General features: G+C 43.1%; 1 protein-coding gene across 2 annotated transcripts in view; it reads right to left on the bottom strand.

Annotated features, from left to right (window-relative positions):
• The window catches only part of PRSS53 (serine protease 53), a 552,473-nt gene that overhangs the window by 119,475 nt on the left and 414,604 nt on the right, over positions 1–18,394 (bottom strand). The window lies entirely within an intron of this gene.

Genomic DNA, 18,394 nt, shown 5'->3' with positions numbered 1-18,394 from the left:
CTCCATTTTCATTCTACACCTGGCCCCATGTCCCCATCCCTTGCTTTTATGGAGAGTTCTCCATCCCACTATGTATGCCCCTACCATCCCCACCAACTAACCTTCACACTGACACCCATGTATTTCCCTCCTTGTGGTATTCCAATTTCAACCTAAGGGAGTTTTTGCTCTCTTTCATTGAAACCAATTTGCAGGCGCAGCTTCTGCTGAGAGGGTAGGGAGGCTGCTCTGTTTATCTTTATCTATTGAGCATGTGAATCAAAAGTGCTGTGGGGCAGCTGCACAGAATTTAGCACTTCATGCAAACAACATGTGAGAGGGTGGTGAATACATATGATATTCTGATTATCTACAACATATTAGTTCTCAACTTTTCTTTGCAGTCTCTTCTGGGGATCGACTATCTGGTCACATACTACAAATACACAGTTCTGTTGCTGTCCTATGCATACTAAATAACCTGATGGTGGGGTGGTGTCGGAAGTCGCTTTGGTTAAGAAACTGCAACTGACTCCTACTGTTGAGAGTTAAACCTTGTATTATTTTGCACGGTAAAGAGGTTGTGGTGTTGAAAACAGCTTGAGAAAGGCAATGCACCAGCAGGAACAGTGAAATACATTTCCCAGATTCCTTTGTGTTTCCATACCCATACCTAGTGAGGATTTGGTCTAAAGACAGCATCTATGGGGTCCGGGTTCACAACAACGAGGAAACCTTGATGGGACAACAGTAAACCTGTCTATAGGAGTGTCAATCCAGAGAGGCAGCTCTTGAGCTCTGAGTTTGCAATTTACAGCGCCTGAGTAGGATGATATGGGGAACTAGTGCAAGAATAATTTACAAATCAAGATTAGGGACCATAATCCTCACACCAAAATGTTTGATTTAGAAGAAGATGGGGCTTGTTTGATTTAGAAGAAGATGGGGCTTATTATGTGGGGTGCAGCCATCACATAATTAGGAAAGAGATGAAAACAGCCTCCAGCTGGTGCGAATTTCATTAGTAAAGTCAGTCATAATGGATTTGCAAAAGTATCACTTAGAAATGGATGTAACTTCAATAAGGCGAAAATGACATTCTAAACAATTATGTAAAATGTTTCAATACTTAGGACAGAACTGACTAAGCACCTTCAAACCAGAACTTTGTGAGTCTCCAACAACCAAGTAAAATCTTTATCACACGACTGAAGGAACAATCAGGAGTATATTTGCCTCCAAGATATTTTTAATTTGTTGGACCCGGATTTTAAGATTGCTTTAAAGGCAGTTCCTGCAATACACAGATAAACATTTTTTTTTTTTTTTTTTTTTTAAACTTTATTGTGTTGTTTTTCAATAAAATCTTTACAACAACCAAATTTTATAAGATCACATAAAAATTACATAAATCAAACACTATTCATGTTACTCTAGTATAACAATTTCATTTACGTAATAATAAAAACAGAGCAAAAGAAAAGAAATGTTATCACAGAGAACCATTAGGTAGTAGTTGACAGTGAGGCCCAATCACATCATTATCATCATCTCATTATCCGCTTCTCTTTCCAATTTACTTTCGATGGCAATCAAGAAATAATGCAGATCAACAATCAATGATTTCCTTACTCCCCACATACATTGGATCCATAATAATTCAAGGTCATGGTTATTAGATTCATTCAGATATTTTCCCAGAAAAAGTTGCCTCTGCATGGAAAAATAGGAGCAATAAATGACCAGATGTTTCAAGGTCTCAATTGTTGTTACATTACAAAATCTACAACCTTCTACATAAGCTGATACCATCTGATTCCAGTTTTTAATCCTCTCTCTCGTTCTAAAAAGATTAAATCTAAAACGCATGTAGTTCTCTCTAAGCTTTTGACCAGATGTCTGCATGATATATCCCAGTACTGGTTTTCTGGGATGACGGAATTTTGCATATTCTCTATACAATTTATAGGACCCAATTTTGTCGGCTGTATCTGCCCAATCAGATTCGCGTAGTTTTAACTTCACTGTTTGTGGTCGTGTGATTAAGTCCACTGAGTTCATTGCAAATCTTTCCATCGCTATTGTACATTGTTGTCCTGCAACTTCTATCCATTTAGGATTTCCCAGTTTTAACATTTTACCCAGATCTTCATACAATGAATTTGGTACTGGGTCTAACATCTTTGCATAACTGGCGATTTTGCGCCACAAATAATTTGAGGCTAGAGAGTTTAACCCTAATTCATGAATAATTATCACGTTGGGCAATGACATCGGTAATCGCAATACTTGTTTCCATATTTTTCCTTGTACTTTATTAAGAATTTTGCCAATTTCAAGAGTACATAGGTCTAACCCATAAATGAGTATTGGTTCCACTTTAAGAATATAATAATCAATCAGTGGTATCAATGAGAATTGACAAAATTTCTTGTAAATTAGTTTCATTTGAGAAATAAGTGGCAGTGCTTTTGTGTTAATTTCCGACTGCCATTTTGCGATCGAGTCAGCATTTGTTAAATTATACCCCAAATAAGTCAGGCCCAATGCCCTTGGTATACATAACCCATCAATGTTCCAATTATACCGAATAGTCTTTTTTTTATTTGTAAAAACCATAATGTTTGATTTCTTTGTGTTTATTTTCAAGTTATGATTAGCGCAAAATTCTGCCAAGCATGTCATTTTGTTTTGAAGGCCAAAAGGAGTAGGATCAAATAGTATCAAGTCATCCGCAAATGCCATCCAGTCCAGGCGGAGTAAACCCAATTTTACTGAAAAGGCATTACATCCTGACCATATTGCACCAATTTCTGTTAGATACAGATTAAATAATGTGGCAGCCAAATTACATCCTTGTTTCACGCCAATATATGTTTTAATTGGAGAAGTAAGCGATCCATTTTGATCTATCTTTATCCTATAAGTTGTGTTCGTATGGAGTAGTGCAATCATTGCTATAATTTGTGCTGGTATATTGTGTTCTTTCATTCTTTTCCATAGTATCTGCCTAATCACTGAGTCAAATGCTCCTGATATATCGAGCAGAGCCATGTAAATCGGTCCATGATTTTTTACCCTCGTTAACTTTAGTAAGTGAGCCAGAACAGTCGCATTTAACTGTGTCCCCATCCCTTTCCTGAATCCAGTTTGGAATCGGGATAAGATTTCTTTTTTTGTGATGAATACATTTAGGTCTTTTAGAATAAGAGCAGCAAACACTTTCGCTGTTACATCTATAAGTGCCACCGGTCTAAAATTTGCTGGATCATTTAGTGGCCCTTTTTTGTGAATGGGGATCACAATCGCCGACAACCATGATGTCGGTACTCTCTTAGTTTTCAGCACACACTCTATACTTCTCAGTGTAATAGCCGCCCACAATTTAGGGTCATCTTTTAAAACACAGGGTGGAATTCCATCAGGGCCTGCCGCCTTAGATGGCTTTAGGTTCATTATAACCAATTCAATATCTTCTAGTCCCCATGGGCATTTAGTTGGCAAATCTGTCATGTTAACTTCGGTATACATATTTTTAAATTTTGATGGCATCGCATATTTATTACTATATACCTCTGTCCAGGCTTCACCACTGACAGCCGAAGGCAGAGGCGATCCTTTCATCATTGCAGGATCTCTTAACAATGCCCAAATTTCTCTTGTATTTTTTTGGCATAAGTTATATATCATGTTCTGATTAACTTTTTGATATTTTATCATTTTTATTTGTTTTAAGTCATTTTTATAGCTACTCATAATAGCCTTTTTTTCATTATAATATGTACTACCGAAATTACCATTCCCAGATTTTAGTAGGTTGCGCAGTTCTCGATTCTTGGTTTTTTTCCTATTGGCAATTTCTGCATTATATAATCCCTTTTGGGTTTTCTTTTTCTGTGTGTTGTTATCTTTTTGCGCTGCCAATCGTTCAATATGATTGTGTATCATAATAGCATTCTTTGATACTAGATTATTAGCCTCCCCTATACTCAAAAGCTGTGGATTCATTTTAACTGTGTCCCTATTCACCAGAAAGTTAAGTTCCCTATATAGTCTCGTATTCCATCGTATTGATAGTGCTTGGTGATCTATTTCCAATAGTGCAAGTGGCACTAGTACATCATATCTTTGAAGAGGACATTCACAGTAACACTCCAATATGCAGTGATCACTAAATTGTGATTGTGTAATTGTGCACAGGGATGTAGTGTTAGCTATTGGTCCAGACATCACAATATAGTCAATTGTGGATTTCTTAGACCCGCGCGACCAAGTAAATAATGGCTCATTGACAGAGTAAGGTATAATATACATGTCCCATTGTTCAAAAAATTTTAACCAGATTTGTCCCCTTTCCACGGAGGGTGTAATATAACCCTGGTTAAATATCATTCGGTCTGCGCTGCTTTTATCAAGGATACAGTTAAAGTCACCACCTATGATGATCATCACGTTGGGGGATTCTTCTATAACTACCGTCAACACATTCGATAATTTTTCTAGTATGGTATCTAAGGTAGTTGTAGACGGATTCCAGTATAAAGATATTAATAATATATGTGGATACCCGGTGTTACTTGATCTAATTTCTATTGCAAGTAATTCAGCATATATAAAGAGTTGCCGTACTTTAACCGCATATAAATGTTTCACAAAGATCGCCAATCCACCAGCTGATCGCCCCGTTTTGCCCCTCACTGCATGTGCACAATATGCCATGTATCCTTCCAAGTAAACATCCGCTAGTGCCATTGTTTCCTGTACCACAATTAAATCAGGCAATTTCTCCCGATGAGTTTTCTGGAACCATGCCTGCAAGTTCTTCAAACCACAGCAGTTCCATGAGCATATACTCAAAGGCTCATATTATAGGTTTGTTTTTCCTGATTGTTCACTATTTAGAGTCTTTATTAGTGGCTCAAGCAGTGCGAGAGTGGTGGCTATCTGTGCGACTGCTTCTGATTGTTCCCTTATTTTTTCGTGAATTCTTGCAATTTCACTTTCTCGCCCTTCCATTTTAGAATCATTGTGGCACAATGATGGCTGATATTCAACAAATCCACTCGCTTCTTCCATTGAAGCGTACAACGACAATTCATAGCCCAACAATTCAAAATCTTTAACATGTTGCCATATTAGCGATGCAATTATTATATTTTGATATTTGCATAACATCCTACAGTTTGGAACATAAGGTAACCTGACCCAATCAATGTCATTTGATACCAGGTTGCGTAGGTTTGGAATTTGGTGAAATACCTTCATTAGTGATGCGCGGTTTAAATTTGGTTTTTCAACCTTTGCTGGGTCTACCGTCCAGCCCATCACCAGTTTCATCTCGGGCGACAGTTGTTTATAGTCAATTCCACCCTTAGCCTTGCAACTACCCTGTGACTTAGTCTCTGTTTCCGATTTCTCTTGAGAGTGTGCATCTATTTGTAATGTATTTACATGTGGGTTAACATGCTCACCTGCGCTTGGTGTCACAGGATCTTTTTCCTCTCTTTGTACCATCAATATGTCCTTATTGGACCCTAAAGCAGTGGTCTGAGATGTGTCATTGATCATCTGCCCAATACCCTGAGATGATTGAGTTAAGGACGATATTTTCTTATCCATCCTCTCAAAAAAGCGTTGAAGTTGTGTTTGTATAAGATGAGGTGATGATATGTTCGTAGTGTCTTTAACATTTACTAAACTATCATTGTCTTCCAAGTGTACCTGACTTTCCTTATTTAAGTGAAGTTGGTCAATTAGTGGTGCCTCCTTCACTTTATTTACACTAGTTTTATTCTTTTTAAAGAAATCTCCTGTCACCAATCCTTTTTTTTGTTTTTTGTTCTCTTCTTTTTTGTTTGTAGTGCCCACCACCTGAGGTGAGGTTGCTTGAGTTCCTCTAATTGCTTGTCTTTTTTTTGCTCTTGCGTGAAGTTTTTTTGCTTTTCGGGACATAAAATATAATGTTTGATTTGCCACAGGTTCTTCATTATCATTTTTATTTGACTCAGGTGCTTCACCATTAGCTCCTTCAGTCAAATCAATAAGGTCTGTAAGATCTGAGGGGCTATCAGGCCCTCTGTGTGTCAAAGAGTCACGAATATCCCCTTGTGCCATCTGTTCTCCAACATGTATGGTATCAGGAGCTAAATTTGGAGTTAGTACTATTTGTTCTAATACCACAATTCTATCATGCTGGAGTTTTGCAATTTCTGCATAAGTGGGGAGTTTTTCTATGTTCTTATCTAGTGAGTAGGACTCTATGATTTCTTCAGACCCATTTTCTATACTTCCCAACTGTGTTTGGGTAAATTGTGATTTTTGAGCAGGAATAGCACCACTATTTGCCGCACCCATTGTCTCTGCCACCAGTTTCTCCTTGATGACTTTATCTCTGAAAAGTTGATCAGCCCAGAAGGTGTAGCATTTTTCCTGAGCCATCATGTATCCTTCCATTCTACTTATTCTGTTACCAATATCAGACATTGCTGTGCTCAATGCACCAATTGCACCATGGGTATATTCGTGACCCTTATCAAGCAAGTTAAGGATCCTTGCCAGCACAGGGAAGTTTTGTAATTCTTGTTGATTCAAATCCACGAGCGTATCTTCAAGTGGAAACAGTGGCAGAGATGAGTTCGGTTGGCGTATTGAGTCAGATAGTGGTTTGGCTTGAAGAGAATCAGCCCCTAACACAGGTGAGTGTGGATAGATTATCTCCAATGGATTGGTCACTAAGTCGTGGGCAGGAGAGCTTGCATTTTGTTTCTTTTCTTTCTCTCCCTCCTCTCTCCCATTAGTTCTTTTTTCCTTTAATTGTTCCAAATTGGCAGCAATTGCTGCATGGAAATGAACTTGGTCTCTCACTCCCCGCGAGCTCGCTGCAGGAGTTGATGGGCCATTTGATAGTCGTGCTCTACTATGTAGTTCTGCTAGAACCACTGGCGCAACCAGAGAGGTATCACCAGTAAATAAACTGTGTTCCTCACTAACTGCACCTAACATTGAACTATCAGTGATTGGTATATTACATATGGGATTTATAGGATATGTAAGCCCTACCGTATTCTCCATGTGTATTTGGGCCGATACAACTTTTTTTATTTTTGGTGCTTCATTTGAGTCTACCATCTCATCTACTGCTGAGTTAGGAATAAGTGAACTTGCTGATGGTAATGCTAGCTCCTTGTCACTAGACGTCTTACTATTAGTTCTCCCTTTTTTTTTTGTTTGATTTATGGTGTCGTGCATTATTTCGTCATCCGACATGTTTCCTTCTCCTAGTAGTGATGGAGACCCATTTAGATACCTTTTCCCATTCCTTAGCTTTTTCACCATTCTTTATTACCACAATCAGAAGTTTCTGTTATTAGCCACTAATGCAAGGGATGAATGCATGCAACACTTATTATAGGTTTTGTAAGTGTCCTAGTTTCTACACCCTCAACCATCCAGCACTCTCATTATATAATTTCCACAAGCAGATTAGTGACTTACTGCTTTATAGCCTTTACCCACACCCTGCGCTTCGTACAGCGAACAACAACCCTTACCTATGTGGTACTTAACCGTGCGCACGGTGCACTAGTAGATAAGATTTTACAGACCCAGGAAGAGGCGTTTCAAAGACGGGGAGCAAGATCTCCAACAATGAGAAAATACCTACTTCCTAAAGGGTCAGGCAATGAGACAGTGTCACGGGTTCAGCTGTCCTCCGAGCGAAATTAGAACAGGAGGTCAGGCAAACCCAGCAAACAGTGCTTATATGGTACTTAACTTGTGTTATTAAGATTGCAGCCTGTGTCATGCAACGGCGTTGTAGTTTTACAAATCTTCATTAATTGTCACAAGCACATGTGTCGGACTCATGCATTTACGAGATTATCTACGTTGTGCATTAGTCATTAACATTTTATAACACCCGGCTGTTGACTTTTCACAGCGCTTAGCTGCTTGCATTCTCTGCAGGCTCCCGTGTGCGGAATGCTTTCAACACTTCAAACACCACAGTTTTCAGAAGTTTACTTAAACATTGGCAAAAAAAAAAAAAAAGACCGTAATTGCTTTCAGCACATACCTCACAAATTCAGTTACATTGACTTCCTTTCGGCAGAACTAGCAAGCACGACAGAGTGTTATCAGTAGAAGAATCAATCCCCACTAGATCCTCCCAGCGTTTTAGATAATACGGCGAGCAAACAATGTTCGCAGCCTCCAGCCTCCAGCCCCCGGCTAACAGGCTAACAGGCACTTCTGGGCACTTCCTTGGTGCGCGCGCGCAGGTGCGCGCAGCCCAGCCTTCTTGAGGAATTCTGGGAGTCGGGGGCGGGGCTTATCTAAATAAAGAAATGTATAGATATTTAAAGCTTTTTAGCTTTTGGTGTTACCTTCTCTAGTATATACAATTACTTTCAGTTCAATTTGCGGTCACTGTGTCCATGTATGAGCTAATAAAGCTCACCCTTGATATAGCGAGAATATAGTCCAGCAGCGTTTCCAGCAGCGTTTCCTCCAGGCTAACAGGCACTTCTGGGCACTTCCTTGGTGCGCGCGCGCAGGTGCGCGCAGCCCAGCCTTCTTGAGGAATTCTGGGAGTCGGGGGCGGGGCTTATCCTTGATATAGCGAGAATATAGTCCAGCAGCGTTTCCAGCAGCGTTTCCTCCAGGCTAACAGGCACTTCTGGGCACTTCCTTCCTTTTGTAAAACTGATATTATATTTTGAATTGGGGGCGTAAGCGCCACTCTTCATTGTAAATTAGAATGTTTGTGTGATGCTCCAGTTTCTTTTCCCTCCAATCCTTCCCTTAGATTTCTGGTGGGTCACTTAGTATTTTGAAGCTCGAAGGGTAGCTTTAAATACGGATAGGATTTGCAATTTTCATCCGTTTCATGAAAGACGATAGGACCCTGACATTTTAGCAAGTCTACACCCTATATAATAAAAGGCCAGGTGTATGTTTGTCCAATGCAGGCATGCACAGTAGAGACTGCCCGGTTCGCCTGTTATCACCGCTAGAGGGAGCTGTTGCCTTAGGATATATAGTAGTCCTACTGTGTTAAGGAAAACCTAAAAAATATTTGTTTTCCATTAACATGAACTACAATCAATTACAATCAAATATACCACATAATATATGAACGCTCTTAAAATGTCTTTCCTTATGCATTTTGGCCCATGTACATGGGCTTTTACACCGGAAGTATATATTCACCCAGGCAATGTGGGGCCTTCAAAGGTCAAAGTCAAGGCTGCCAATATACTTCAGTATATTTATTTTATGCCCGGGCACAAGTAAGGAACCCTCCCTAACCCCTCCATGAGATCATTAGCTAAAAAGGGGCCAGAAAGACTGCACACTCTTATTAGTCTTATAAGAAAGTCCATAATTTCCCCAATCCTCTAAAACCCTTGGTTTCTGCTAATGCACCGCTCCTCACCATCCTGCAGCCAGCACACCTTCCGTCCCCTTTTTACGCCAGGGTGCAGCATTTTTTTTAGGAATCCAAACCCCGCCCTCCAGCTTTTCTCCTCTGCTTTTCATCAGGGAGAATCCCCAGCAGGGTTGCAGCATCACTCTGACACCGAAGGCATGATGCCACATCAAAACCTGGTGATTGTGTGTCGGTTGGTGGCGGTGGAGGGGGGACTTTCATTTTGGACTGTATGAGAAGAGTTTTGTGCATGAGGGAGACCGCAGGGTATGAGCAGCGATTCTAGCTCCTGCCCCAACCAGTGTCTGACAAATGCCTTCTTGCCCTGCTCAAGACGGGCAATGCCCTGATGGAGAGCATTCCTAGCAGGCCACTGAGCACAGCACCTGAGCCTGGTAGAGTGAGCTTTGAGGCATCTCTCAGCCTGCATTCCAGAATGCTAAGGAAGCTAAATAGATGACTGTGGCCCCACATTTCAAGTAGTCCTTTCTTTGAACCAAATATTCTTGCCTCACATAACCCTCAGCTGTAGCTTATGGTAATTGATTGGCGTTTAGAGACTGCCATTTCCCCCTCATCTGCCAACTCGCAGATGCTAGTCGTGTTGCACATGAGATACAAGGGATAGATACGAGTGTAAGAGAGAGAGATTGACAGGGGCAAATTAAGCTAGTGAAACGGGACCTGTATGCAAGAGGCCAGTGGCAGGAGTGAGGGTTGTAGGTTGTTTTACCTTGTAAGGCCTACTCCCCCATTCTCCTTACTAACCATCTCCACTCTAAGATCTCCTACCACCTTTCACAACACACAGAAACCCCCCCCCACAGGCTGCCACCACAGGCCTAGTCGTGAGCACATCAACATTAACCGAGCCACAACTAAGCTCTCCTCTTTGGCCCTGTTGCATGCTCCCACATCTGCAGCTATCCAGACACCAAGCCCTGTAGTCTATCAGACCTTATGCTCTTCCTCAAGGATCACATACTGCTAAGTATTGCCGCCAACTCCACAGACAGCAGATTGGCACTTAGGAATAGGGTACTTCTGACATGCACCCCTCAACACCACAGGTTTCGGATCTGCCTTTCCCACTGTTCCACTAATTAACCCCAACCCCTTTTTTCTTAAAGAGCCAAGCACAGCAAGGTATCCAACAGTGGCAGGAGGGTACTATACAAGACCACTTAGATTACATTTAAAATCACATTAGTCATGCGGCTCACAAATTCATTTCATGGTGCAAATGTAACCTGGTTGTTATTCTCGTTTTCTCAATTAGTTCATAGTAATCTTCTCAATTAATGAGTGCTTCATAGCATTCTATGGCAACCACAGTCACCGTAACCGTGTTGGTTATTTACAGATGAATCTATCAGTTTTTTGAATATTGATGGCAACCTCTTGTCAAGTTAGTGTAATGACCTTCAATGATAGATGGATAATATATTTTCACGTCAAAATCGAAAATAACCTCTGCCTCATCATCCGTTGATGCATATTATTAATTGCTGTGTATGTCCTTACGTGAGTCATAAGAATTTATGGAGGTGATTTCATATTCTGCATCAGGGATTGCTGTGAAATTGTGGTAAAAAACTGAAATAATTCATCAAAGTCGCCCCATCAGAAGTCCACCTTGTGCGAACAAAGTACAGGTGCAAGCTATGAAACATGATTATGACTCCTGGTCAGCAGACCATTCTGGACAGAAAAAATTGTATTAATCCAAAAATATTTTTAATGGCCAAATACGATTAAAGAGATCAGATAGATTCTGGTAGGCTAAACTGGGCTGAGACAGTGGATTGTATCTACTCGTATACCAGCTTTGTGGACCACTCACAGTTTGTACATGCAAGGGAATGTCTACCGCTATACCTTCAGAAATTCCCATGCCCTGTAATACGTATGAACTATATACATTTCAGGTTCAATCAACTACCTATTTATGAGAAAATCGGGCATTAGAGCAGCCCTGATGCCTTGGCTGATTTGAATGCACCTGAGAGGGAATGTAGATTCTGTGGTGGAAGCAACTCTAGTGAAACCTTGAAACACTTGGTTGTTGTGTGTACATTTTTCTGATAAGGAACGAACCAGGTTCTTTAAGGATAAGATAATTGGTAGCTCAAAGGTGTCCAGGAACTTGTTCTGGTGTCGTTGTATGTGGGGCACTGCTATTTCTTTGGTTTTAGCTTTGAATCTTTTTCTTACATTCTTTGGCTCTGAAATGGATAAGAAAAATGTAGTATTGAACATTTTAAATTGATTTTTTCTTAACAAATGTATTCAATGGTTTGTATTCTAATGAATCTTTATGGAAGTTGTGTTTTTTTTGTAAATTGTAACCTTATTTTCTTTTTCTTTTTCTTTTGAACTTTTGTTGTGTCAGAAACACCAGACTGAGAACTAGGCTTCATACGCACTACAGCCGACTAGACAAACATAACCCTAAGACCACTAATAAACCCCCTAAAGGACGCACAGACCTGAAACTAATCCATAAAAGATCTCATGCCAATCTGAAAGAGTCCTCAGCAGACAAAACCCCCACCCCACTAAGAAGCAGGCCATAAAAGGTCCCTTAATAATTCTGTCCAGCAATCTTGACTTCCTCGCAGTAACTGAATCATGGCTGCATGCTGCAGCAGGCCTGTCACTGGCCCTAGCAGTCCCCGACAACTACTCTACCCTCAGAGCTGACAGACCTAACGCTAGAGGAGGAGGTATCGCCATCATCTTTAGATCCACGCTAGACATGAGAATAGCCACATCTAATCCTATCGCATCATGCAAACGCTTATCAGTTAAATTCCAAACACCGCGTAAAAGCACCATCACAATCCACCTAATATACAGGCCTCCATGTCCCATAGGATCATTCGAGGAAGACATTACAACACTAGCTGCTGACAGCACTAAATCCACCGTGCAAAACCTAATCTTAGGAGATTTTAACTTTGGCTATAACGACCCTAATGATTCACCAGCCATAGCTCTAGCCAATGCCTTGTCTGAACATGGATTTGTACAAAAAATCACCTAACACACCGATGAGAAAGGTACGATACTCGACTGGGTAGCAGACCTAAATTGCAACATTACAATGAATGAGTTGTCACCCCAATCGAGGACCGACCACTACCTTCTCTCCTTTGAGCTTAGCATCAACAATCTAGAGAAGAAAAAAAGCCCAGTTGCACCACCATGTCTCACGAGAAACAAACGCAACATTACCGCTGAGGCCATCCTACCTCTAGTAATCCCCACACTAAACGCTCTACCTTTCACAAATGACACCAACTCACTGGTAGACACCTATAATAAATCCATTGCCAAAGCCATAGATACAGTCGCTCCACTTAAAATGCGCAGTGGGAAACCAAGAGTACATTTGAACTCCTGGTTCACCCCCGAACTAAAATTACTACGTACAGAAAAAAGGAAACTCAAACAAACTCTGGAAAAACACCCCCTCTTCAGAGAATAAAACCAACCTAGCTAATATTACTGCCAAATACAAAAGTGAGATCATCCGCACCAAAAGAGAGACCTTCAATGATAGAATAAACCAAGCAGGCTCTAGCACTAAAGAATTGTTCAACATTTTGATAGAGTTGGAGAATGCCAACCCACCCTCGGACACCTGCCTAAAAGAAAAACCCTGATACACTAGCATCCAAAACGAAGTTACCAACAAAACTGTAGGCCTCCAGACCAAAATAGCTGACAAACGGCACCAACTAACCACTTGCGGTCCAATGACTCCGATACCTACTGCCTCCTTGCATCAACTTTCAGGCTTTAAATTCACCAACATATCAGTACCTGAGGTACAAAAAATTATAACCTCACTGAAATCCTCTAACTTCCAGGGTGACAGTTGTCCAGCACAGATCATAAAAGAAGCGGCCAGAGACCTGGCCCCATTCATTACCAAATTCATCAACTCATCATTCTAAAGCAACTCCGTACCTTGCAACCTGAAGGAATCATGGGTACTCCCATTACTTAAGAAACAAACGCTAGACCCGTCAATACCCACAAATTACAGACCAATCACAACAATCCCTTTCCTATTAAAAATCCTAGATAATCCAAGACTATCTAGAGACAAACAAACTGTTAGGAACACGACAACCTGGCTTCAGACCTCAACATGGAACGGAAACTGCCCTTGTTGACCTCAAAAGCCAGGTTGACGAATTAAAAGATAAAGGAAAAGTGGCCATCCTACTCCTCGACCTGTCAGCGGCATTTGACCTGGTCGACCACAAGGTACTCTGTGATCACCTCGCCACGGCAGCTCACTTCTCGAGTACGGCCATCACATGGATTCAGCCGTTCCTCAATTTCAGGACCATGCGCGTCTTCTCATCCTTGGCAGCGGCTGACCCTATACGCATCACCTGTGGCATGCCCCAAGGCTCATGTGTCTCGCCCACTTTGTATAATATTTTTACAAAGCCACTGTTTGATTAACTGGACCTTCTGGGTGTCACCTACACCAACTACGCAGATGACACCCAGATACTCCTACCCTTGTCAGGCATCTATGACACAGACGTATCTCAGATAAACGAAATCTAAACCATGATTCAGGCATGGATGGCCCTCCACGGCCTCTGCCTGAATGATGACAAGACTGAAATCCTCCTGGTTGGTTCACCTACCAACTTAAATAAACTCAGCCCAAACTACACCAGTATAAGCATAGATGGGAACAACATATTTATCGCCAAAGATGTAAAAACCCTAGGTTTTTACCTCAACGCCGACTCCAATCTAACCAAACAAGAGAACATGACTGCCTCAGCCACCGCCTACCCAGGCAAGCTGATCAGGGCATGCAGACCCCTATTGTCATCCAACAGCTGCCTTATGTGATGCTGGAAATGCATTGGAGGGACAGGGCCTCCGTATCCTTGTCTTTTACTGCTTTTTTATTGTGTGTTCCGTCGTGTTTTCCACGCAGGAGTTCATGTGGGACTACTGGCGGTGCAGCTCTCTTTTGGTTTGGTGTACAGACCCATGGGATACCCTTATGGCACCCATGGGAGGGGGTACAACCCTGTGCCCCTAGTGTATGTTTTTGGGAACCTGTGTGTGGCCCACAGAGCATGGTATGGGCTGGTGGCAGCTCCATGCTGAATTTGACAGGTGCTCTGAGTATCCTCCATTTTGGGATACCCAGGCCCTTGCATTGGAATCAGTTGATTCCTGATAGGAAACAAGATGGCCCCTGCGGCCTCTTGCTTTCTATCGCCTGTTACCTTGTTTTCCCAAAGTCCTGGGAAGCCCTGACTCTGTCCCTTCCCCCCTGACTGGCTGTTGGGTGGAAGTTCCATATATGGTGTTGTTGTGAAGTCCAGGCCAGACTGGCTGGAGCCTTCCCAGTGACTGCATGTTGTGGGTACACCCTGTGGGTGGGACCTGGGTGAATGGAGTGTGTGACGAATATGCACTTCTTGTTGTGGATGTCTAGTTTCTGGTGTTGGACACAATGACTGAGAAAGCCCTGCCCGAAACTGGTATGAATGCAGTGTGGAGTGTTGAATGGGTGGGTACTTGTCCCAAAACACATAACTTGTTGTGAGTGTCTGGAGAGAAGTGAATGGCCTGAATGCACTATGCACCTGATTGGCTGCCAGCCTACATGAATGCCCTTCTGACCGATTGGTTGCCTGAGTGTGACCCAGCAGAATGAATGGGAGATCAACTAGTATATCTGGGGGCCTCTCAATGCTAGAATTCGTGTTCAGAAGCTAAAGAGAAACTGGAGTTGAAACTGAAGCTTAACCTTGAAGCCCTGCTGCAAGAGAAGTCTTGATGCTGCTCTACTTCACCAATGTGAAAGCTGCTGTGTCTCCAAGGACTAACCCAGAGGGACCATCGTGCACCAGCTGATATTTGCCAAAGCTCCCTGGTAGACAGACCTATGACAGGCTGCCGACCGGAGACGGGGACCGTCGCGGAATCACAAGGAGAAGCGCCCGGACACTGTTGTCCATCACCGTTGCCGACCGGAGCCGCTTTGCTCCCTTTGCCTAAGTAACATTTGATCCAAGGACGCTATCGCCTGCACCGTCGACTGCTTTGTCCCGCCGGAGAAAGTCGAGGCCGCCGATGCGCCGAGGAGCATCCACCGGTGGGTTTCCTGCCGACCGTAGAAACGCTGGATGACTCGACGCCCTTGCTGGGCCACAGTTCGTCACAATCTCTTTGCAGTCCTGAAATATCATCACCGAGGTGCCCCGCACCTCTTCCTTGGAGCACCACTAGGAACGAAGCTGCCACCTCACCGTCGCTGTTCAACCCTTTTTCCTCTTGGGATCTCAACGATCAGTGGCTCCTGCCTTAATGGGAGCGGCTCAAGAACGATCCGTCGACGACCCGACAACGAACTCTGCTATTCCAGGTACATTGGGGTTGTAAAACTATCTTAGAAGGAAATAAGACGTCTAGAACAATATATGGACTGGGCTTGTGATATATCTTTACTTTACAGGTTGCCCCGGTGGGGGGATCTCCACACAAAACTGTGTCTAGTGGGTAGGGGTCAGTATTCTGCCAATTCTTCTAACCAACTGCTTTCCTCCTATGTCTATTGTTGGTTGCCTTTATTAAGTGATCTGTGTGACATTTAACCAGAGTATAGTTGATGCACTTTAATGAGATCTGATAATAATTGTGGTACCACTTTAGAAATGTATATATTTGCCATTATAGATCTGCTGAGCACAAAGTGAGTTATTGTGATAGTGTACATAACCTTGAACTTAATTATATAAAGACTGTGTTTTAACTAATAAAGTGTGTGGACATTCCTTTGTGGGGGCCTGGGGACTACACTGTACTTAGGAACCAGCCTGCATCACCTCCTGAGAAGCTAGGCCTTGATTGCTCGTCCATTGCTACCATAATAGAGAATCTTGGCTGGGGTCCTCTGTGCCTCTCCTCTACCATATAGAGATCAGAAGTACAGACCCCCCCCTCAAGTCTTTACACCTTATACTAGCCAGAGAACTCATACAGTCCAAACCGGACAACTCTAACAGTCTAAATCTAGGCACCAATAAGTCAATGCTCAACAAACTGCACCTTCTGCAGAACAACGCACTCAGAGCTGCCTTAAACATACCTAGAAGAGAGCACATCTCAGTAACCAGGAAACTCTGCATCCAATAACACGGCTGAACATTTCAAAATCTGCAGGGAGATAGGCAACGCTTCTGAAGTCTTGGCCTCCCCTCTTCCTTCCCAGGGCCCCTGCAATGCACTGGTCACCCACTTTGCCACCAAAACTCAGTACATCCTGAACACCCTTGTTACTCATGCACCAAACCCATCCCTCTTGTCTCCCTTGGCCACTTCCGCCTTCGCCTCCTTCACGCCTGTCACAGCTGAAGTCGTTATCAGAGTGGTCCGCTCAATGAAGGCTTCTTCCAAACAGGTTCTCCCCTGCTCATCCAAAACCTTCAAGGACATCATTGGTTCCCTTGCCCCCGCACTCACTGATTTCTGCAACAACTCTTTCCCCTCCCCCTTAAGCACTCCCTTTTGCACCCACTATTGAAAAAGCTTTCAGCAGACCCTACTTCAATCAAACCCTTCCTGAGAAAACTGCTGGAGAAGCTGGCCTTGCCCCAACTCAACTCACACACTGAACTTGAAGGTGGTCTCCACGATCATCAATCTGGATTCCGAGCATCCACAGGCACGGAAACTGCTCCTCTTAACACCCGTGAAGAACTGCTTGCATCCCTGGACACCAACTCACTAGCTGTCCTTATTCTACTTGATCTCTCTTCTGCCTTTGACACGGTCAACCATTCCATCCTCATACAAAGGCTCTACGACACCCTTGGTATCTCTGAATGGGCACTGGAATGGCTGACATCTTTCCCAACTGATCGCTCTTCCCATGTCATCTTGGGCACCTTCTCCTCCTACTTCCTTCTCCACCTGTGGTGGCCCCTAGGTAGCTATCCTCTCCCCTGACTCTTTAACATCTACCTTGCTCAGCTGGCACGCCTCATCTCCTCCCTCTCCCCAACTTCCAGTGTTATGCAGACAACACCCAACTCTTTTTCAGACTTCCTGCTGACTCACTCGCACCTGCCTTCATCCCTGACTGCTTGTCTGCCATCCAGGCTTGGTGCTCCTCCAATGATCTCTGCCTCAATGCCAGAAAAACGGACATCATTTCTATTGAGACCCCTGCTCCCTCCTTCTTCCCTTCTCTGTGGCCTCCCACCTTGGGCTCTCCCCCTGCTCCTTCATCTGAAGCCAGAAACCTTGCAGTCATCTTTGACTCCTTTTTATCCTTCCTCCCTCACATGCAGGACATTGCCAAGAATCCCACTTCCAACTCTTCCTTCTCTAAGGATTTCTCCCATTTCTCACTTTCCCCCAGAAGCTACGCGATTCCTGCACCCTTGTTCTCTCTAGGCTTGACTATTGCAACAGCCACCTTCTCAATCTACCTTCTTCCCCTCTGCGACCCCTTCAGCTAATCTAGAGCAGTGAGACTTGTCCTTGGCCTTAAACCCAGGGACGGCATCTCTCCTGCTCTAAAAAGCCTCCACTGGCTCACGGTTGCTGCACGGATCAAATACAAATCCCTCTGCATCAACCACAAGGCTGTCTGGGGCCAGGAACCACACTATCTGCAACTCTCTCTTACCAAACACTCTCCTTCTAGACCTCTACGCTCCTCTTTCACCAACTCTCTGTGTGTAAAGTGTTTAGCTAAACAGATAGCAGGAGACTGCTCGGTTTCCTCAGCTGGATCCCTCCTTTGGAATAGCCTTCCCATCCCTCTGCATCTTGACCAGGACCTTCTTAAGTTCCAAATGCACCTCAAGACTCTCCTCATTTCCTCCTCCTTCCCTTCTTCCTTCCTCTGCTAATCTCACACTTGCTGTAATGGGTGTTATGGACCCTTATGCATCCACGGAGTCTCTGGCCATTCACACCCAATAT

This window comes from Ambystoma mexicanum, chromosome 3p (assembly GCF_040938575.1).
Source record: "Ambystoma mexicanum isolate Mex_15411 chromosome 3p, UKY_AmexF1_1, whole genome shotgun sequence".
Taxonomy (NCBI): Eukaryota; Metazoa; Chordata; class Amphibia; order Caudata; family Ambystomatidae; genus Ambystoma; species Ambystoma mexicanum.
The sequence above is the reverse complement of the archived record's forward strand: the minus strand, read 5'-3'. Positions and strand labels throughout refer to the sequence as shown.